This window comes from Triturus cristatus, chromosome 7 (assembly GCF_964204655.1).
Source record: "Triturus cristatus chromosome 7, aTriCri1.1, whole genome shotgun sequence".
In the NCBI taxonomy this organism is placed as follows: domain Eukaryota; kingdom Metazoa; phylum Chordata; class Amphibia; order Caudata; family Salamandridae; genus Triturus; species Triturus cristatus.
Genome location: NC_140590.1, coordinates 178,773,935 through 178,797,295, shown reverse-complemented (window position 1 = coordinate 178,797,295; position 23,361 = coordinate 178,773,935). Strand labels below are relative to the sequence as shown.

The 23,361-nt window shown below is 42.0% G+C and overlaps 1 protein-coding gene across 1 annotated transcript in view; it reads right to left on the bottom strand.

Moving 5' to 3' along the window:
* Positions 1–229: 229 nt before the first annotated feature.
* The window catches only part of LOC146809162 (IgGFc-binding protein-like), a 272,114-nt gene continuing 248,982 nt past the window's right edge, over positions 230–23,361 (bottom strand). The window contains exons 18-20 of the mRNA XM_085615956.1: positions 8,985–9,356; positions 1,656–1,942; positions 230–1,026 (exon numbers count right to left, since the gene is read on the bottom strand). The gene's annotated coding sequence lies outside the window, so the exon portion shown is untranslated. The remainder of the gene's footprint in view (positions 1,027–1,655; positions 1,943–8,984; positions 9,357–23,361) is intronic.

Here is a 23,361-nt window from a genome sequence, read left to right as displayed (position 1 = left end):
TTTGTCTATTTGAACAATGAATGGTTTTTTTATATTTGATATATAGAAGATAACCTGCAGGAGAATAAGAAACTGTTAACCTCTTCTATACAGTTTTTATTGGCCATATGCTCAAATATTTCAGTACAACAGTTTGTTGTAATTGACCCAAGAAGCCAATGAGTCAAGTACACTGTTTACGCCCGTTTACAACTAAGTTATGAAATACAATAGAATGATTAAACCCAAACACATTTCAAAAGAGTTTATTTGAGGTGTAGATTGCGGTGGAAAAAAGTACAGATAAACTTTCAGTTCAAGCGAGAGGAAGTCTTTGCAAACATTGGACAGCTTCCTTGTTCGGAATGAACGTACTTCCCGTCTCAGATGAAGAACTTCCTACCAACATAGATTACTGTGTGGCAGAGGAATGTAGACTCAGGAAAGTGCGTACTGATGAGCATGCAAAGAGAGATATTGACATGTGGTCGAGCATGTTGCATCTGCTTGGTGGAAGTGAAGGCTAGTGAGACGACGGGGAGGTGTGGGTGGGAAGTGGTGGGGTCAGCGACACAGATGCAACCGTTGGGAGTGATCGGGAGGGAGAATTGAGTTTACACATGTCACCTGATGTGACACTAGAACTGGGTTGATTAAAAATCGTAGGTCCTCCCCCCTTGCTTGACTGTGGGAGGATTGGGGTCACCTTGTTCTCCGCGCACACCACTCTATCAGGATCTATGATATGTGTGGGAATTCTTCTTTGGTTGGGACCTGCTGCCCCCACCCACCTCTGAATACTATTGTATATGTTAAACATGTGGAAAAACGCTGCCATGTTATATGTTGTATTTAGTATTCTTTGAAAATCTGAATAAACACATTTTGAGAAAAAAAGCATAGATCATTGAAGTTGAGAAAATGGTGAGTGTTTTCAGTTCAACGCAAGAATTGTAGAATATCCTACACCTCGTCCTTCCCTCTGTCCCCTTCAACACCTGGACAGAGTTTAAGGAAAGTCTTCAGAGATGAACAGTTCAAGAGTTGCTGAAAAGAAAGATAGTGAAAGGAAAAGATTCGTTTATTAGTTTGAGAGCACAAGCATCTAAATTCCCCCTTCACTACACTTCTAGGTCTGGCATTGTTTGTGTTTCATATATAATACTTTTGGAATTGGTTTGTTGTTTCTGGTACCAGAAGAACAGTAACACGGTGTTGTGTTTTTTGATGTTTAAAAAAAAAAAAAAGCCAATGACCCTTACATTGACATTTGACTCAATCCTACTGCCAGAAAATGTAAGTGCTTGCAGAGCAGAGGCTCCTTAGCACTTTACCTACTTTACATTGGGATCTTTACTCAAAGCAAGCATGGCATACAGTGACTGTGCGGCCAATGAAAAATACCTGGATTGTGAGATTTTCTTTACCCTCAACAGGCTAATCGATATGCAAAATACACCATAATCTGGATTGAACAATTTGGCTGAGGGGTGTGAAGAACTGGCAAATTTAGAGTACAAATTTACCAAGTTTAAAATTAAAAACCATGAATGTCTCACAGAAAGCAATTTATTTTAGAGTTAATAGTTGATAGGGTAAGAAACCTCTTTAATGAACAAATGTATCTAATATAATCATTTCCCACTGGAATCATATGGATCTAAGGCAGGCCTTACCATGCTGCTAGGTCTTGCGCTTTCCAGGAAGTGATCACCTCTGTAATGGAAACGGCCACCGTTCCATTTGCCATTTTCAGGTCATCCTCCTTGTCACCATTGAAGTTTCCGCATGCTCCACACAAGCTGTCAGCCATATCTTGGGAGGCGGTCACTGTCACCGACCCACTCGTGCTGATCTGAACTCCAATCATATTTTCCTGTTCTACCACCACCGAGTCATCCTTGATGGTAACTGACACCGATTCAGAGATTTTAGCTGGGAAGCTGAGCTCACGTCCATCCCTCTGAAATAATGAAGTTAGTTTGTTATTTTGCAGCAGAGAGCGTTGAATTCCACATTTGCATGCATGCTTTACATATATGAGAGAACAGAAGGAAAAAGGCTCAAATGTGCCTCCATTATGACAGGCCAAAATACTGTCTGTCATAAAAACATGTTTGGCGTCAGCTGATAAAATAATCCACCATCACGCTACACACCACATACTGCAGCCTCTGCAAGTAAGAGCCATAATTGAAAACGGACATCTGGTCACCTAGAACAAAATGGAGTTGGTTGACACATCTTAATGGAACAACTCTTCCTTGCTTCATTCAAAAGTAGTAAGACAGACTACACGTGTCAGTAAGAACGTGACCGTTTTTCATTATAATTTACAAGACCTGGGTTGCATCGCATTGAATGTTTTTTTTTTAATCTACATGCAGACCTTTTCTACTGATTCTCTAGGCTTTATTGAAGGAAGGCAAACTCACAGGGCAATAGGGGTATTCAACAACATGACAATTCTTCTAGAATCCCACTAGTTCAGTGATGGGTTCATAACATGCTTCGGTCTTCTGAATGAAACAGTGTACGGAGTACCTACCTGTGGAGTGCCACAAACATATCAACACCATCCAAAGACACCAAAACAAAAGAAAGGGCGACAACATCTCTCTGTCCACAAACACTTTACCTTTGGTGTACACTGCTATGTAGGTGTGGATTAATGTTAATTGCGCATCTCCAAAGCATGTGTAATTCTCATCCTTAATAAAGAGAAAGCCCCCCAATTTATGGGCAGTTCTCCACTGTCACTCCTGTGGGTGTCTCCAGTAACCCCTAATTTGTCTGGGTGGTTGCAGGCGGTGGCCACCAGCACTTATTTGATTGTACTGGGTCTTAGTTTTCATCATAAGATTATAGCTCAGACAAAGAAAGAAAAAGAAAATGAAGTGAAATATAAGGAGACAGCCAAAGGAAGGAAAGCAGTGATAAACAGAGAATGCAGTGTTGAAAATGAACCTGAAAGAGTGAGATAAGGAGACAGGAAAAAGAGGGTGGTGGAAGAAATCGGTAAACTTGGAATGAAGACCAGGCAACGCTGGTGTTAGCCACACCCAGCATTCAGCGGCAAGGGCGGTGGCCACCTCAGAAACAAAACTGGTCTTTTTTTAACAGCTTAAGCTGCCGTGTCCACTACTAATGCTGGTGTGTTACAGGCATGGCCCACTCCGTCTAGGAATTCAGGAAACTCAGAATATGACCATAGCTGGGATTTCCATGCAAAACACAAAGTTAGTAAGGGGGATAAGCGAAACATTTCTGATGTCCAAAATGTATTGCAAAGAGCAATGTATTTCTAAAGGCTCTCCATAGTGTTTGTGTCAGGCGCAGTATTGCCAAAGAGGCGTATGTCACTGAAGAAACGTACAGCGGACTGGCCGCCTCACTTACACAGTATTTCAGAGAAGCAATGTATTTCTAAAGAATGGTATTACAGGCACAGTATTTCCCAAGATTAATGTCTTTTTTCGGGAATAGTGTTTAAGAATCGGAACTACAATTCGGACATGCGTATTGTTTTTCAATAGCACAACATTTCCAAAAAGAAATGTTGAATTTCTGAATGGTAAAATGCACTTTTGCATTTGTATTGTTTGTGATGAGCACATCCTCGTTAGCAGATTGGGATCACTTCAGAGCAGTGTCGGATCACAATTAGACCCGGGCACTCCCTAAAACAAGCATTGGCATAGCCAATAGGTCTCGCTTTTGGGAACTTATAAGTATTTAGTTATGCAGCGCAATATCCTTGGTGCAACAACATCAACTGTTGCATGGTTAAACACTTACAAGGTCCCAAAGGCGAGACCTATTGGCTATTCCAATGCTTGCTTTGTTTGCAGTTGAGTGATCATATTTGCATAGTGCTATTGCTGTTTGCATGACCTTGCGGCGCTGTAGAACTAGTAATGGGAAATAGGTTACGTGGGAGGTGAGGTGAAAAATAAGTGACACCACTGAAAAAAGAAATTTAAAAAAAGGGAAGGAGTTGTGGATAATGCGTGGCAGGAGAGAGCGTAATACCAGAGGAGGATATGTGTGCGAGAGACAGAGCGAAAGAAGATTTAGATAGAAGTGTGCACGAGTGACGGGGAGAAAGGTGTGGGTGAGAAGAATGGGACAGGGGAGAAGGAATATGAGAGGGAGTTGGAAAGGGGGCAGCTGCGAGTTTGTGAAGAAGAGATTAGAGCAAAATGGATGGAAGAGCTGGGGTGAGTGTCACTGGAAGGATCCACTGCAGACCAGATCACAGTGCAGCATTTTCAGTCTACCTTTCCCTTGCTTATTAAAAGATTGATTCTTCTACTGTCATGGTGGGCTATGTGCATCGGTCATCATGTGCATTCAGATCATCGGTGCTGGCTCAATCTAAAATAAGTATATCTGTAAAGAGAGCTCAATGAATCACTCAGGCGTTCATTATCCAGAAAAATGGATTGGATTCATTCACGTTAATGGCAACCCTGCTCGCTGCCAAAAGCCGTTCCCTACATCTTAATGCACAGCATATATCAGAAGATGGAAGGAGGAAAACGGATCAGCACTTTCAGAATAGTTCTGCTGAAATCATTTAAAGGAAAATTCGAGATACGCCTTAATTCACCAAATGTCCTTCCTGGTCACTTAATTCGAATGATTGAAAGAACGTTGTAGGGGGCATAATAGCATATGGAGGTGCTAGAACTTTCCTTTGCTAATAAACACATTTTTAAATGTGCACTGCTTGTCAAGCCAAACAAAAGGACACGGAAATGGAAAGATCAAAACAAGACAAATTAACTAAACACCAATTAACTAAAGTAACTATTCTTGTCAACCCTAGACTGCATGCATAGATTTTCTTCCAGGCAAAATAACGAACAATAATGTACCATTGGCACCTTTGTATGCAGACATGCTCTATGTGAATAGATTGGATAGAAACGTCCTTTCACCAAAAAAATTAAGAATGGCATGGAAAAGTAAACTTTGTATTTAACCTCAAATTCGTCATACATAATCATATTGTTCACATGCGCCTTTGTATGAGAGGAGGCTCTCTAAATGTTTTAATACAATGTTTTTGTGCACCGGAAAATGTGGTAGAGCTGCAATAACAGGGTTAGGAACATTAAACCTCCTCCTCCTCCCCCCCGACCCACCCCTAGAGGTTGTCTCTGGCTAAAGACGTCTCTAGGTGAGCAAACAATTATGTTATTACCACCTACACTATAACCCACATGTTACAAGACACCAGCTGATTCTTGAACCTACGAAGGCCACATAAAGAGAAATAAATCTAACGAAGGTTGACAAAAACCATTATGATCAAGCTATTCACTGCCTTAACATAGAGGAAGACAAATAGTTCTTAGGACATTTTAAAGAATTGGGCCACTTATTAGCAGAAAACAACTCTTCCTTTTGGAAGAAAATAAACAGTGAAAACAAAGATATATAGGCATTTAAAGAGCAGATTATTCCTCCCACCTCATTTAGATGCAGTATTGCGTACAATTATTCTGGGCCACCATGTTACAATCAAACATAAATGGATTAACCTCAATGAACTCCACACACTCCCGGAAAACTAGTGAAGACGCGATCTGTGGTGGGGGAGGGGGAGGGAATTGAAGCGCAAGCAAGCAAGGCGGAGAGAGTCACGCAAGTCTTAATGAGCCTTGACAGAAACCCACATGGCGGCTGCGTGCGTGCACGCTCGCGTGAACGCAAGCTTGAGGCCAGGAAAAGCCTGTGGTAGCACTTTCAAAAGCCACTCACTAAATTTCTCGCAGAGCAGTGCATGCGCTGGCTCAGCGAGACCTAAAAAGTGGCCCACATTCCATGATTGTTAGGTTTTTTGGTAGTTTTATATAGTGTGAACTGACCCTCTGGTCGGAAAAGTAGAATAACAGAGACTCTTTCATGTCCCCCTCCCTCACCCTTCCAAGAGGGGAGAGGGACACAAATAACCAGAGGAGTTCCCTTGCTGGCCCTGAACACCTTAACTTACAGTCCCCCTCCCTACGCCAGTCCTCTGCACAGAGAGTGCTAATGGCTTCTCATCAGCAGCTCCTTGAGGCCTCTGTCACACCTGGAGGGAGCCAGGGGCAGGGACAGCTCACGCTGTAACGAAAGGAGCAGGCCATTGTCTTTCTGCATTTGACAATTAGCCGGCCTGAGGTGGGTCAGGTTCAATACATGTATGCAAAAGCTGTAGTGCCAGTCTTTTATGTTGTGCACTTGCAGTGGAGATAGGGATGGCATTGGCTGGTTGGACTGCTTAGTCCACCCAAAAAAACTCCCATCAACTGGCCTGGGCAATCTGCCTTGCCAATCCGAGTCTGTGTGGAACCGAGATCTGGAAAGCAACATTATACTGTGAAAATATGTAACTACCTTAGACCTAACACCTAGGGGCATATTTACAAAGAATTGGCGTTGGGCAGCGCCACAGGTCATTAACCTGCACTGCCCTATGCCAATTGGAAAGGACAGGAAAGCTTCGTATGTACAAGACACAGTGTATTCCAGTCCTTTCAGCCAGCGCCGGTGCACAAATTACAGCCGCATGGTGCAAGGGTGTCTGTGTTGCTGGCATGATTGTTTTTGTACAGTAAGGGGCACTTTCCCAAACAAAAACAATCACAAGAGGCGTTTTCCTATTTCTATGTGTGCGGCAGAATTGAGCACATGTGGAAAGAGGAAAATTTAAACATTTCTCCTCATTACGCCTGCTCTGGGAAGGTGTAAGTTTTTGTCGCTGCCCTATATTTACACAATGTTGTAAATCCGTGGCAGTGTCAAAGTCCATAAGTGTTGCATGGGAACACCCACATCACCACCCATGGAACGCTTCTTTGATGCAGAGTAAGGCAAGGCTGCGACTTTTGCTGCTTCGCCTTACTCCATACCTACAAGGCCATAAAAAGCCATGCGGGATGGCTTTGCGTGGCCTTGTATTTATTTTCCTGCACTGTCAGTGATGCTCTGGTGGCACAAGGGCCTTGTAAATAAGCCCCCTAGTGCTTTCTCGATTTTATTGGCTAGAACCTAGTAAGCTTACATAATACTACACCCTTAAGACTGGATTCTCTAAGAAGCCTTGAAGTTATTTTTTCTCTAGGAAATCACTGACTACTGAAATAATTACAGTCAAGATCTGCTTCATTTGTAAGTGTTTTTCTATGGTTTCTGACAAAATTTGTATTTTGACCTATGACACATCTGGGCCGTGAGTCAAGAGCTCCTGTGGCTTTGGCCCATTAAACATTTGGTAGGTGAGTCGAGTTCTCCTAAGGCAAGGGTATGATAAAAATAATTTTGCCAGGAATAAAATATAGGCCAGATGACACTGCTCTTACCAGTCATATGCTAACCGTATGAAGATGACATGTTATTATATTTGATGCGTTACAAAGGGGATTCTAGGCACAAATGGTGTCATGAGTTCAAAGCTTGTTTTATACCGTCGGTGAAGAATGCGTTTTAAAATAACACTCAGTCAAAGCGCAAGTGACACCAAAAGCACTTGAATGCTTCCAGTGTAGCCATAGTCACAGTTAGAAACCAACATATTTCAACTACAAAAGCCTCTAAGGCAAAAAGTCATTTTCATACATTTAGTAAATTATAGCCTTCGGGCAAATTGGCCTATCATTGACCTCTTTGGATAATGAAAACTGTATGAATAAACATCCTTTGGCAATTACTTATGACATTAAATTTCCGGATTTATGGAAGTCTAATTGTGTAAGGTGATGGCTTCATTGCTGCCTAATTTGCATTATACCAGCTCTTTGAGGTATTTAAATGAATTCCATCCTTTGTGGAACGCATTTGTAATATGAGTGTGTTAGAGCTCTTTTATAGTGTGGCAATCATGTAAGGGTGGCTAGTTTTGCCGGGCTTTTGCTGCCTGGCTAATGGTGTGAGAGCACTTGTAAATTAAGTTGAATTGAAAGAACGCTTCTGTAGGACACTCTACAACTTTTGGTGTACTCTATGATGTTATGCTCTAGGCTGGCGGCGTTCATGCTACTCCATTAAATGATTCTCTTGGACTCTTTGCAACTCTTGCTGTACTCCATGATTTTCTGCTCTAGGGAGGTGCTGCTTCAAACTACTCCATTAAATGATTCTCTCGGGCAACTTCAACTCTTGGCGTACTTTATGATTTGCCACTCTAGGCTGCCACTGCTTCAAGTTACTGCATTAAAGATTCTCTTGGACACTCCACAACTCTTGGCATACTCTATAATTTTCTGCTCTAGGGTGGCGCTGTTTCATGCTACCCCATTAAATGATTCTCTCGGACACTCTACAACTCTTAGTTTACTCTATGATATTCCTCACTGGACTTGTTCTGCTTCAAGAAACTGCATTAAATGAATGTTGGTTGTTTGTTGGACAAGCACACTACGCTGCCAAAGGATGGAAATTACAAGGACTCTACTGCTAACGTTAGTCATTTTAGGGGGATAGGCAATGCGTAGATTTAGTTTTCAAAGGCAGTTGTATACTTTACTGTCAAGTCACAGTTTTCGCCCAGCTGACTCAAGGCAGAATTGAAGCACAGTTGGCAGAGGACAAAGGGGCAGAGACAGGGAGTGTGCCAAAAAGACTGGTCTCCAGTAAGGAGCGGTAAAGGAGAAGAGGAATATTTGGAAAGAAGACAATTGACAGGTAGTGGTTGGCAAAAAGGAAACATCCATGGAGCAGTTGTGAGCAAAACAGTGTCAGGCAGGTAATGTGTCTAAGAGATGGTAAAATAATCCCCGGTGGAGGGGCGAGTGGCGATAGCGGTATAAGTGGGTCCTGCGAGACTGTCTATGGAAACAATGACAAACATGGGAGTAGACAGAGCTAACAATATGGGGTTAAGAGACACTCCAGTGCCAACAATAATAAGGATGGATTCTGCTACTGCTACAGGTGGTGTCAGGGGTGTGCCATCGCCAGCCAAAGAGACATGCCTGACAGCGGTATGAAAGGAGACAGGTCTGTCATCTACTTACCCAAGCTTTCTGGCTCTTAGAGATTGATATGTGTGCATCGCTGAAGTAAACATGGACAAGTTGGGCCATCCTTTCACCATCTGCATTGCAGAGCTGGAAGTCGACAACAACGCGGACCCAGGATTTTGATGTCTCGTCGCAGAGTGAGGTCACCTCATAGGGTCCTGTGTATGACACCATGCCTGACATGCCGTCAAACGAGTTGAACTGTGGTCCTGGAGTCATAGTGCATTTCCCATTCTTCTGGAAGCAGCCTCTAACGCCTTGCCTCAACAAGCAGAGCTCGCATGATATTGCCTCACAAAATACCCCTCCGGCCGCTGTGCACGTGCAATTCTGGCTGCAGTCAGGTGAGAGAAATGATTCGTCCACCTGTAACAGAAACCAGTACATTGTCAACATATAGCAAACATTATGGTTGGGACTAATAAAAGCTGGTCTGATAACCCGTGCATAAAAGCAACTTTGTTTGGGGCCACATCCAGCAATCTACCGCCAAGCTCGTCACGCCCTCTCGCCCCACGCTACTGATTGCAAACCATCCTGCCACGGATATCATTGTAGTTATTATTCTAAGGCTGTATAAGGCCAACTGTATAACGCAACAAAGTCATTAAGTACTATTGCACCGATATCTTACACTTGTGCATTCGCAGCTGCACTCTTGGGTAGATGTGTCAGGTTTGCTGGAGTGGTCCTGGAATCCTTTGTACATTTTAAGTCGAAACTCCTTACTTCCTGGAAATTTCACCAATAGATTTACATCCAACATCCAGACATACACTTATGGGAAAATCGAAGGGAAAAGGCTAAATGTTCAAAGGTCAAACTTGTCACAGAAACATAGGGTTTGACAACAGGCATGACTATCTGTGCTCATTCCCTCTACCCATGAGCCTCCTCGCTTTGGGACAATCAGATGTACCACGTTTACTCAGTACTATCTCTTTGAAACTGAATTAAATGGCGTCATTCGTAACATATGGCTGCGTCATGACTTCAGTGCAATTGCAAGTGCTGTAAATACAATATGTTCAGAGTTTTGACAAAAGTGTTACTCACCATCAATATTAAACATATATATGTACATAGTGACGCTCAAACTAAAGTACGAGGAAAGGGAAAATTGAAACACTTGGTAGATTTTGAGGTCATTTAATGGGTTATCATGACATATCATATGTATATATAGACCACACGCTGACTTGCGGGGCATTATGGTGCAATTGATTGACACTGTTATCCATCTCAGTGGTACCCATACCCAGGGTGCTAGCTAATATTTTCAAGTGTAATAAGAAGTATTGGATTTCTACAGCAGGAGTGATATAATTATCGAGGATTAAATGTTGTGTGTCAAAAATGTGATAAACTATAACAAGTTAGTCAGGTCAGAGGCCTAAGGCTATGGAATGTCCTCAGCCCTCAAGACCCAGACCCTAGCACATGTGCTTCATGAATCAGATGAAAACCGAACTATTGGGCCTTGTGTTGTAAATGAGCCTTCCAAACCATCAGGATTGCAGAACATAAGCTATGGGCACCACCCTGCACGGTTGGATTCGTCTTCCCCTATACTGATCTTTCTTTAGATTGCACAGTGATCCTATTTCCTTCTGGTACTTATGTAACTGAAAGGTTACATGTAACAATTTGAAATAAATGAAGAAATAAAACCCTCAACTCTTCGCTCTTAATCAGCATCATGTAATTTCCTATACTAGAGTCTCATCCTACAATTCACTTTATTTACAGCTTTTTATGCTGCATGTTCCTTGAAGCGAAATAAGAGTAGTGCTAAGGGTGAAATAACCAAATTACATTGATGAAGATTTTATAAAAATTATATATATAATTGTGTTCGAGCACTTTCTGAAATTACTCAAAGAAATAAAAAATTAATTTGCTCCTCTGCTAAAATGTACTAAGATGAATTATAGCAGAGTGCGATTAGAATTATTTGGAATTATAGGGACAAATAGGAAGGGAAATTAAATTGCTCTTCTGCCGTAATAGTCCTGTGAACAATTCAAATACATTGCTTTAAAAAGCGCATTTCGGACTGCATTAATTACAGATACAGTGGAAGTTTACCAATTTTGAAATCATTCTGGTAATGAATTCTGTTTGTTGAATGGTGCCTGTAAATATTCACATTGATGGTGTTAGATCCTTCTTTAAAATTTTTAAAAAACATGTATATATTATTATAACTATATCCTACAGCCCTGAAGAAGTTCTGAGTTTAGGAAAAACACATTGGCTGTGCTTTTCTTTTTAGGTTGAGCCCAGGCAGCTCATGTGCTGTCTTCGAGACATGCTATATTAAGTATAGGACTTTGATCCCGTCTGCTGCTTACCGCCAGTTGACTCCAGTGTCACTCTTCTTTGCTGCCTCCTGATTGGTTTGCGCAGCCAGTACACCACTTCCGTTCCTAGCTGAGGAACCCCAGCCAAGCAACAATTAATTGCACTTCATTAGAGCCCGTCTGCTGCGATGTAGGTACTATTTCTTCTACCCCATTCCCTCAGACCTCTTTCCCAAGGTGTGTATTTAATTGGACAAGCTCCGGTGGCAACTTGTCATTTTCTTTTACTGAGAGTTTTCTTGATTTCTTATTCCCTCATGCTGCACACCACTGCAAATCTTGCCCATGTACGGGGCAACCCAGCAGTCACTTTCACAATTTAGACACCCTTGATGTCTCGTTGCAGCCATGTTTAATTTTAGCACAAAGCAATGGCTGCTGACAGCATCACGACTTTGAGGTTATGCACTTCTACACACACGTTCACTAAACTCCCAAAGCTGCAGGGTCACACCAAGGAGCAGTGACTTCTGCAAAGGCCAGTCCCAAATGAGACCTGAGACACTCTTTTTTAATATCTAATTTTCTGAATGTGTTTTTAGCGCATGTCATGAATGTGTAGACCTTCACATGAGAGTTAAAGCGTGAAATGCACTTTATATAATAATGGCGTATGCCTTTGCATTCCTCCTTGAGACACTGTGGGGCATATTATCAAGAAACTGCGTTAAAATTATCGCCGCTTTAGCGGCAGAAAACTGCCGCTAAAGCCGCGATAATGGGCTTGATAATATACCCTGGAGAATTCTTATAGAAGCCCATGTTCTGGTGTCAACATGTGCTTCTATGGGAATTCTCTGCGGCATATTATCAAGCCCATTATCAAGGCCATAAAGCGGCAATATCTTTAACGCCGTGCTTGATAATATGCCCCATTGCTTATAAGAATAGTGATTATTCACACAGTGTAGATTACCTCTAGAAACTTCAGTATTACTTGTTGTTACTCAACTCGTTGATACCAGTCTTCTTGACCTTGGAAGGATTACAGGTTGAGGTGGCCTTGTCTAGATAAAATATCTGGCCTCTTGCTTACTGAAATCTGTGCTTTGGGCACTCAACCTACTGAGCTACTTAAGCAACTTGTGATACAGCTTATTTTTCGCTACAGTTCTTGTATCTTTATTTTAACGTAATTCACTTCTATGCTAGTTTTTCCCCCGCACCCCTGTGTCTCAGTTCCAGCATTTCCTGTGCATGTTAAAGCTATTTCTACTCTAATGGGCTGAACCATTGACTCAATCCTGCCCTTATACGGGTTGTTTTTAATGCGGAATCACATCCACAGTAAAGCATGGGTTGCATTGGGTTGCTAGACTTTAATGCATGTGAGTGAGCATTCCTGTGTTTCTGCACCACTGTTGTCTTTGAGTATATGTAGACCACGCTAGAATAAAAAAAAATAGGTTCAGAAGTGTCCCTGCACTTCACCCATCATGGTGATATTTTTAAGAGTAAGACAAGTTGTGTAATCCCCCTTCTACCTATGGGACCCCCACTCCGCTCGCCCCCTTTCTCTACGTCACAAACTGTCCTGACAGTGTGACTGTTTAACTTAAGTGCTGCTCCGTGAGGCTGCTGTAGTTTACCTCTTGCCCACCAGTAGTTTAAGGGAACAAAGGGGGGACTCGAGCCCCAGCCATTCATCCTTTCTCTGCACTTTAATTTTCATTGATTGCTGAGACTAGGGAGGCCCTCGGGGGCTGAGGTGAGGGAGGATGAGGTAGAAGACACGCCTTTAGACACCATCACCTCCGCCCCCTTCCGGCCATCTGCGCTCGCTCGCTCTAACAGTGCTTGTTTGGACCTGGTGGAGCAGGTGAAACGAAATTTCGTATACCTTCTCTATTTTGCATGAAAATACTAATTACGTAATTATTCTAAAAACTAACCTGTACTAATGGATTGGAGAGTGGTATTAATCAACTTCACATCTTGATAAACACGAATTTCACGCAGGACTAAATGCAAATTGCATGGCAAATAACCCTGATGAATAACTGTGGTACGCATATTAACGGTAGATTTTGTTGATATAGAAAATAGCATGGTTTATATTGCTTTTGTAATGTTTTGCATTCCTGATAGGACAAAATGGTGAGTATTATTGCTTTAAATGTTGTTTTAAGCTAGGAAAATACTAATATATAAAGGGATTAGTGTGGGTTTAAACATTAGAATCTTCATTTCCGTATATTAATTATTCTTTATGTTTGTTTCGCTTAAATTGGCATTCGGGCCTACTAGGCCGCAATATCCAAAATGGAGTTTGGAAGTGGCCACCGTCGTGTGAGCACGATGTCTACTGCTCAGACTCGGATGGCACTGAAGATCGGCACTGAAGATCCCCAGGCGTCCTCTGACCGAGTCACAGTGTTTCTCGTCAAGGATAGGAACGTGGAGGACTACCAAAGCTCAACTAGTGTGACTGACAGAGAAGACAAAGGACACCTGTCCTTAGCAGCCGCAATATTGATACTTCGTGTAGAATGCTTCAAGGCACACGAACTCCAACTCACAGGATGAGGTTACCCAATAAAGGTTTATTGGCAGGTTGAATCTTGTACAGCATAGATCTCTTGTTACAGGAGATATGAGATGAACGTCTCATCTAGATCCAGGTTAAATCATAACTGCCACAGTGAACTTCTCAAGCCTATGACCTAGTCTGTGTTCTAACACAGAATGTTCTAATTAAAGAGACAAGACCTAAATGCTATGCAACGAATACCACATACCCCCCCCCATAAACAAAACAACAAAACCTAAACCAAAAATAAAGATTAATACATTACATAGTCGTTAAATTTTTGAGGCACCTTACAAACACGATGAACACGTGCAGATACCTCGTCCATGGAGCAGGTGGGTTGATTTGAAGAATCAACACTAACATCCAAATCAGGACTGACATGCAAATCATGATTAGGAGTAGAATTATCCAGACTAAAGTTATCATTCAAATCAGGACCAAAATTAAACCCTTCATCTTCTCCATCATAGACATCAGAATAAACTTTGTTGAAAATCTTGACTTGATTATCAGAAACCTTTGCTACACTGTTTTTGTTCCACCACCCTTTACTACCTAAAAACACAGAAGATTCAGTAACTTTTTCTACTTGAACTGGCAAAGAAAACTTTGATTGTCCTTTAACCACTTTGAAAGGTTTCTTAATGATAACCCAATCATCAACTTTGATAAAAGGAACATGATGAGCAGAAGTGCCATCATAATTCCTTTTTTGAACCAATTGCTTGTTTACAACCCTAGTTTTCACCTCTTGAAGATCCGTCATGGTGTTTCTTTTCTCCAACAACAAAGAGCCAGCCTCCACATTCTTAAACCATTGTGGAATCAATCTGGATCTGGCTTCCCTTCCCCTAAGTGCTTTGAAAGGTGAAACACCAGTAGTAGAATGAGGCGTTGTCAAGTAAGCCCAAAGTTTCTTTTGTAAGAAAGCACCAACCTCAACCTTTGTTGCGATGGCTGTCTGCACCCCTTCTTTAATAAACCTGTTAGCCCTCTCAACTAAACCATTAGATGACGGGCTATAAAGCGCTACACGGCAATGTTTTATGTCAGCACTTTCAAGGAAACTGGTAAATTGTTGTGAGATAAAGTGTTGCCCATTATCTGTAATCACAAAACTGGGAGTACCTTCACTTTTGAAGATATTCTGCAGAAATAAGATAGCATTGTTCGAATTGGCTGCTTCAACAAATGAATAATAAATCCATTTAGAATGATAATCTATCGCCACTATACAATATTTTTTATCAGAAGGCAATATGTTAAATGGACCTGAAAAATCTAGAGCAATTTTGTCCCAAGGTAAGTCTGGAAAGGGTACCGTGATCAAAGGTTTTACATGAACTTTCCAGTGTTTGTCTGATACCACACAACTAGGACAATTCTCTACAAACAATGCTACTTGTTTAACCATGGATGGCCACCAGAATATGTTCCTAAGAATTTTACAAGTTGCAGAAATTCCTAAATGCCCTTCGTGTGCAATATCTATGATCTTATTCCTTAAAGATGCAGGAGGGACAAACAAACCATTCCTCACACAAACCCCGTTCTCAAACGAAATTTGCTCACTGATTTGAGCAAAGCTCCTTAACTCACTACTCAACCCTTTTCCAGTTGGCCATTTACTTTTGTTGAAAATTTCCACCTTTTTGAGTGTTTCATCACCATCCATTGCAGCAGCCCACTCTTCCTGAGAAATGCTCCCATTGCACTTGTCAACAGCATCTATGAGACCTACCACGCAATCCTTGTGACAGTCATCCTCACCTTCACCACAATCAGGCAAAGGTATACGAGACAAACAGTCAGCCCGAGTGTTTTTACCACCCTGAATATACACGATATTTAAGTTATATTCCTGCAACTTGGACAATAATCTAACTAATCTCGCTGAAGATTTTCCCAATCCATTGCCACTCAGTAACGAAACTAACGGCTTATGGTCTGTGAAAATCTCACAACGAGTACCCCAAACATACGTTTTAAATTTCTGTACCGCCCAAACTATAGCAAGTGCCTCCCGCTCAATTGTGCTATAGTTGCATTCTGTGGAGGTCAAAGTACGAGAGGCAAACGCAATAGTTTTTTCCTTTCCATCTATCCATTGACCAAAAACTGCACCAAGACCTTTCTGGCTGGCATCCACTGCAATGAAAGATTTTGCATCTGAGACAAATGGGTGTAAAGCTGGGGCGTTGATGACTAACAACTTAACTTCCTTAAATACTTCATGCAATATGTCATTCCATTCAAATTTCATTCCTTTTTTTAACAGGAGTCTTAATGGTTGAATTAATTGTGCATAACCTGGAACAAACCTAGCGTAATATTCACAAAGGCCTAAAAATGATCGCAAAGAATCTTTGTCAGTAGGTGGTGGTGCATCGCGTATTGCTTCTACATTGCAGAATTTAGGTTTTATACCTTCACATGAAATGTTGTGTCCTAAATATTCGACATTATCAACTAACAATTTGCATTTATTGGCCTTAACTGTCATGCCTCTGTCTTGTAAAATGGACAAAACTCTCTTCAGAATTTCTATATGTTCTTCTTCAGTTTCAGTGTGTATTAACACATCATCCTGATATGCCTGTACCTGTGGTGTATCCCCAAAAAGACCATCCATCAATTTTTGGAACACGCTTGCCGCCGATGCCAATCCAAACGGCAATCTTAAATATTTGTAAGCTCCAAAAGGAGTTACAAACGCAGTGAGTGCTTGACAGTCTGAGGTGAGTTTAATCTGGTGATAAGCAGAGTGTAAATCTATAGTGGAGAAGAATTTAGATTTCCCTATCTTCGCTAGCATCTCGTGTATAAGGGGTAATGGATGACAATCTACAAGGATATTCTGATTTAATGACCTTAAATCTACACACAGCCTGAGTTCCCCACTCTTTTTCTTCCGCAAAACCACCGGAGAAATCCATTCTGAAGAATCAATCGGTGATATTATTCCCTCAGCCTCTAAATTATTAAGCAAAACCCTCAACTCCTTCCTAACCGTAAGAGGTACTGGTCTAACCTTGTGTATTACTGGTACTGGGTTTTTTTTTAGCTTTATGCTATGTTCATACCCTTTTACCTCACCTACAGTATTCCTGAACACGTCAGGAAAAGACTTCGTGATGTCGTCCACCTTCATATCAATTTGGACACTTGCCAACATGCTCGAAGGGAGGTCACCAAGAACAATTGGAGGGTCTTGACCAGGCCGCAATATGATCCCTAACAAAGCAAGATCCTTCCAACCTATGATGTTCCTTCCCTTTATGGCTACATATATCTTTGTTCTGACAGCCCTTCCTAAACATTCTAATTTGTCTAGAAAATAACCCAAAAGATCTATGTCCTGCTCCCCGAATGCTTTGGGATTAATATCAGGAGCAATGAGAGACATATCTTTGGGCCACAGCTGATAAAATGTGCAATCTGCCAGAATAGTGACAGGTGCACCTGAATCAGCCATTGCTGGGATTATCTTACCACTTATGCACATGTCGACTAATGGTCCTTTTATTGGTTTGCCCAGTGATTCCGGTACCTCAATGGTGACTACAATGTTTCCAAAATCTGTCATGCACTCTTGCACCTCTTGTTCATCTAATGCAATGTTGGATATTCTGACTCTGTTCAAGCTAGGGTTTACATTACTCCTGCAAGAGCCTTGAAAATGGCCAATTTTCTGGCATTTGGTACATCTTTTATTCAAAGCAGGGCAATTAAGGTTGTTCCCGATATGAGTTCTTGATCCACATCGATAACAAACCAATTGACCCCTTTGAGCCTGGTTTTTGTAGCCTCTATTCTTGTTATATGGTTGTCTATTACTGATAGCACCCACTATGTTCTCATCAGAAACCAAGCTTACATTAGAGGCACACACCGGTCGTACTGACGTTTGTAAATCAGTAGTCAAAGACTGATTTTGCTGCCCTGACAATACCTTTGAAGTAACAATTGATCTCTCTATACTTTTCGCTATATCAATAGTTTCAGTCAGATTAGGGTTACGTGAAGCAAGTAGTCGTTCTTGAACTTTCTTCGAGAAACAATGAAACACAAATTGGTCCCTAATGTAAGTATCAATTTCAGATCCAAATTCACATTTTTCAGCTAAAACACGCAAAGTAGTTATGTAGTCTTCAACTGACTCTTCACTGGATTGTTTGCACATTGCAAAGTTATATCGTTCTAGGAGAACACTTGGAGTATCCGAGTATTGTTTAGCCATACGTAGTTTCCCTTCAGTATATACATTCCAAATTGTGTCTTCAGCTGAAGGAGCAGGATGTCTTGGTAGATTGTCAAAGACCCTACGGCCTGCCGTACCTAAGTGATTAACTAACAGAGCCAACTTTCTTTTAGGCGAGTAATTGTCTGCATCTATGGCTGTGAGGTAGTTTTCAAAATCTCTGAGCCATTCTACCCATTTCAAATCAGGTTTGCCTGCTTTTGGTAAAAATGGCGCAGGTTGAATGACACCCTGACTGGATGCCATTGTGAACTGATTCTTGGTATTGTAATTGTTGTTGACCCAGTTATAGATTTTCTCCCCACAATGTTTTTTTTTTTTTTTTAGAAAAAACTCACAATGCCCAGCACCTTGGCTAATGGTGTGTAAATCACGGTGAAATTGAGGGCGAAGGTCATCCGTGTACTCCAAATGTATATTCCCAACTGATTATGCTTGTAAAACGATTTCCGTTCCGGTTCGTGTAAAAATATTCCCAATCCAAAATGGCCGCCACAGTGCGCGTGACGTCAGCGCGCTTTTATCCCAGGATGCCTCGTAGTTGACGGAAGAGTGCTGAGAGAAGAAGACGCCAGAACATGGAACTCCAAGCTCCGCCTGTGACTGCAACGATCGAATGATGCCAGAAGTAAGCGTTATTTAAAATATCGTAAGCAACGATCTTTCCCAAAGCAGGATGCAGGATGCGCTCAAATGTATTTGAATAAAACTTAAATAATACAATACAGCGCTTCGAAATGAAAGTCGTCAAACTGATAAAATACGTACTTCACGCTGCAGGTTGTCACGAAGGAATTAAAGTAGCAGTCAAACAAAGCAATTTCACCGGAACCAATCAATCAGTAGTTTTAGGAAAAACACGATGGCTTAGTTACCATTCAATTTGAATCGGAGCCTGAACTGGAGTCCAATTAATCATGTGAGGTCCTCCGAGGTTAAGCGTGTTGGTTTGCAGCACGATGACTCAGACCCCACTCCTGGTACCAAATTGTAGAATGCTTCAAGGCACACGAACTCCAACTCACAGGATGAGGTTACCCAATAAAGGTTTATTGGCAGGTTGAATCTTGTACAGCATAGATCTCTTGTTACAGGAGATATGAGATGAACGTCTCATCTAGATCCAGGTTAAATCATAACTGCCACAGTGAACTTCTCAAGCCTATGACCTAGTCTGTGTTCTAACACAGAATGTTCTAATTAAAGAGACAAGACCTAAATGCTATGCAACGAATACCACACTTCGGACCCTTTCGCATGAAAACTGTCCAAACCATGGAATGACATCTTCGGTAGAGCATGAGAAACAAGGAACTTTGTGAATACAGTCCGATATTGCAAATTTTGAGGGCTTAACCAATCAGAGCCATTCCCAATGCAGCAAATGTAGCATGTTACCCAAAATTCATTATAAAAGGGGGGTTAGTAGAAGGGTGTTAGGTTGTTGCGTTCTAGGAGTGTGATCAGAATCCCGTTGACCGATTTGCTTGCACAAGTGTTGTGTCCCCGGAGATCTTTGGGACTGTTTCGTGCTGAGCGAAATAACTTTTCTCCGGACTGATTGGGGTTGTAGCCTGCATTCGATTGGAGGGTTACATCGGAAGAGATTTGATTTATGCAGGGCTAATAGGTTGCGGGAGAATGGTCGCCAAAATCAGAGATTAGGTAAATATAATTGTCATACTGATTTATGGCAATGTTATTAAAATTCTGATTGATTATAATGATGATTATGCCAATGAAGGTGAATTTAATTAAATAAACTAAACATTTATTAACAAAGAACGAGTTTGTGATTCTTTAAAGGGTATTGATTAAAGATCCTGAAACTTTAAATGTGTTGTAGCTGGTTCTATATCACCATCAACCAGTCCAACTAATTGGTCCATCGACCAGGTGGTGGAGTGCCTTGATGTTAAAGTTAGGATTCTATAAGTGCAGATGTATAATATGTAAATACTGTAAATATTTCTTTCTAGAGGTAAAAAGGTACCCCGCCCTCATCACAAAACTCCTACTTCTCTTGATAGCCTTCACATTGGTTTGTTGGTCTGCTCCTAGGAAAGGATTCAGGCTCAAAATTACCCAAAGGTTGCGCTCAAACCTGATTTCCCACCATCATAGATTGCATCACCTATCTGGCCTTGGCGCTAATGGTCCAGATTGAAGCGATATGTATGCACAGTTTCAGTCTCTGCGTTTATATAAAGGCTGCCAAACGCGTGTTTCATCCTTTCTCTACTTCGGGTTGTTGAGTGTGACGGTGAGTATAAGTTGTCCTGGAGGTATGTCTAAGTTAGTATGTGTTTTGAACGTGGTGATTAACAAACATTGTTAGTTTGGTATAGTATATACAGAGCCAGCTTCCTACAGCAAAGTAAGGTATAGTGTGCACAGAGTCCAGGAAGTCCCCAGACAGCAGAGGTTAAATTAGGTAAGTACCAACAGCTCCCTTTGTGGTAGTTTGGACAAGCAGTTAGGCCTATCCAGAGGGTGTGTTAAGCATTGGTTCAATCAAAGACTAATATACACACTCAGAATCCATACCAATTAGGTAAGTATATTAAAGATATTCTTATGTTTTATTTTAGACCCAAGCAGGACTTGGCACGGGTAAGTAAGATGTACTTTCAAAATGCAAGACTTCAAGAAAATGCAGTTTTGCTTGAAATTGAAGTAGTTACAGGTTAGGGTGTACCTTGACAACTGTTTAAATTACACAGTAATTAATTTTAATTACTCTTGGATTACTTTTAGATTACTTTGAGTACTGGGGGTGGTATGCTTAGAAACCACACCTTAGGATTGCTATATACAAGGTAGTACGACATTTTATACTGTGCAATAGGATTCTCTTTTTTTTTTATAAAACACACCAGCACAGACATTTATTAGGCCCAAAATCTCTTTACATGGGTTCCTATGGGGAATAAGTGTTAGCGGTTTCTCAGGTAAGTACACAACTTACCAGGGTGAGTTTGGGGGGTTAGGACCAAGGTTCCCCAAGGTCTAGATGGGAACTCAAATTGCGCCACAGTGGCACTTGGGCGGCCGGGTGCAGAGTGCAGGGGCCCAATGTTAGCCAATCGGGCTAAGGGGCCTCGGTTAGGTACTACTGACGAGCAGGCCACTCTGGTGTGGTAGCAAAACTCCAAAGGTTAAGGTCAGCACTGCAGGGGCCCACGACCAGAATAGGAGCTGCACCACCTGCGGCACTGGGGCGGCTGGGTGAGGGTGCAAAACGGACGTTGGAGACCCTGTGCTTTCCAATGGAGACCTTTGGTTGCGCAAAAGGGCTGTAGCCTCCAGAAGGGAGACTTCCTGAAGGTTACCACCGGGAGGAGAGGTAAGTTTTGATATTGAGGGATGCCTGGAGACAACCAACGCCATGGGGCGTCGGGTGCAGGGGTGTCTTCTGGCGTTGGGTTTTCTTACCAGCTCTAGTCACGGTCACCCTTCAGGTTGCACTATACAAGCGTCATCTTGAGGCTTGAGGGAGGTCAAAGATCACCAGATTCCAGGTCAGAATCGCTGGGGAGAACTTCTTGGGGTGTTGGGCCACTCAGGCAGTGGGTGTCCTCTACTTACTGGGTCAGCACGGCTCTTTGGTCCGTCTTCTTTCTTCCCTGAATCTGAGGAGGCAAGGTTTAGGGTCGCCATACTAAACTTAGGGGTGTTAAAGGGGGTGCAGGCAGGACAAATGGGTCTCTTCCTTGGGGTGGGTACACCCCCTATTATGCCACCCTCCAGTGGCATGGGCCTCTTCCTAATTGGTTGAGTCCCCTCATCTTCAAGATGGAGGGGACTGAGATGTGTGCATCACCTGGCCTCCTCCACCAGAGGGGTGGGACTGGCAAAGGTTGGTACACCTCTCTTCCTAGCTTGGATTCCCTGACGATTCTCCTGCCCAAAGTGTGTATGTAAATACTGTCAATATTTCTTTCTAGAGGTAAAAAGGTACCCCCCCTCATCACAAAACTCCTACTTCTCTTGATAGCCTTCACATTGGTTTGTTGGTCTGCTCTTAGGAAAGGATTCAGGCTCAAAATTACCCAAAGGTTGCGCTCAAAGCTGATTTCCCACCATCATAGATTGCATCACCTATCTGGCCTTGGCGCTAATGGTCCAGATTGAAGCGATATGTATGCACAGTTTCAGTCTCTGCGTTTATATAAAGGCTGCTAAACACGTGTTTCATCCTTTCTCTCTACTTCGGGTTGTTGAGTGTGACGGTGAGTATAAGTTGTCATGTAGGTATGTCTAAGTTAGTATGTGTTTTGAACGTGGTGATTAACAAACATTGTTAGTTTGGTATAGTATATACAGAGCCAGCTTCCTACAGCAAAGTAAGGTATAGTGTGCAGAGTCCAGGAAGTCCCCAGACAGCAGAGGCTAAATTAGGTAAGTACCAACAGCTCCCTTTGTAGTAGTTTGGACAAGCAGTTAGGCCTATCCAGAGGGTGTGTTAAGCATTGGTTCAATCAAAGACTAATATACACACTCAGAGACAGAATCCATACCAATTAGGTAAGTATATTAAAGATATTCTTATGTTTTATTTTAGACCCAAGCAGGACTTGGCACGGGTAAGTAAGATGTACTTTCAAAATGCAAGACTTCAAGAAAATGCAGTTTTGCTTGAAATTGAAGTAGTTACAGGTTAGGGTGTACCTTGAAAACTGTTTAAATTACACAGTAATTAATTTTAATTACTCTTGGATTACTTTTAGATTACTTTGAGTACTGGGGGTGGTATGCTTAGAAACCACACCTTAGGATTGCTATATACAAGGCAAGTACGACATTTTATACTGTGCAATAGGATTCTCTTTTTTTTTTTATAAAACACACCAGCACAGACATTTATTAGGCCCAAAATCTCTTTACATGGGTTCCTATGGGGAATAAGTGTTAGCGGTTTCTCAGGTAAGTACACAACTTACCAGGGTGAGTTTGGGGGGTTAGGACCAAGGTTCCCCAAGGTCTAGATGGGAACTCAAATTGCGCCACCAGTGGCACTTGGGCGGCCGGGTGCAGAGTGCAGGGGCCCAATGTTAGCCAATCGGGCTAAGGGGCCTCGGTTAGGTACTACTGACGAGCAGGCCACTCAGGTGTGGTAGCAAAGCTCCTAAGGTTAAGGTCAGCACTGCAGGGGCCCACGGCCAGAATAGGAGAAGCACCACCTGCGGCACTGGGGCGGCTGGGTGCAGGGTG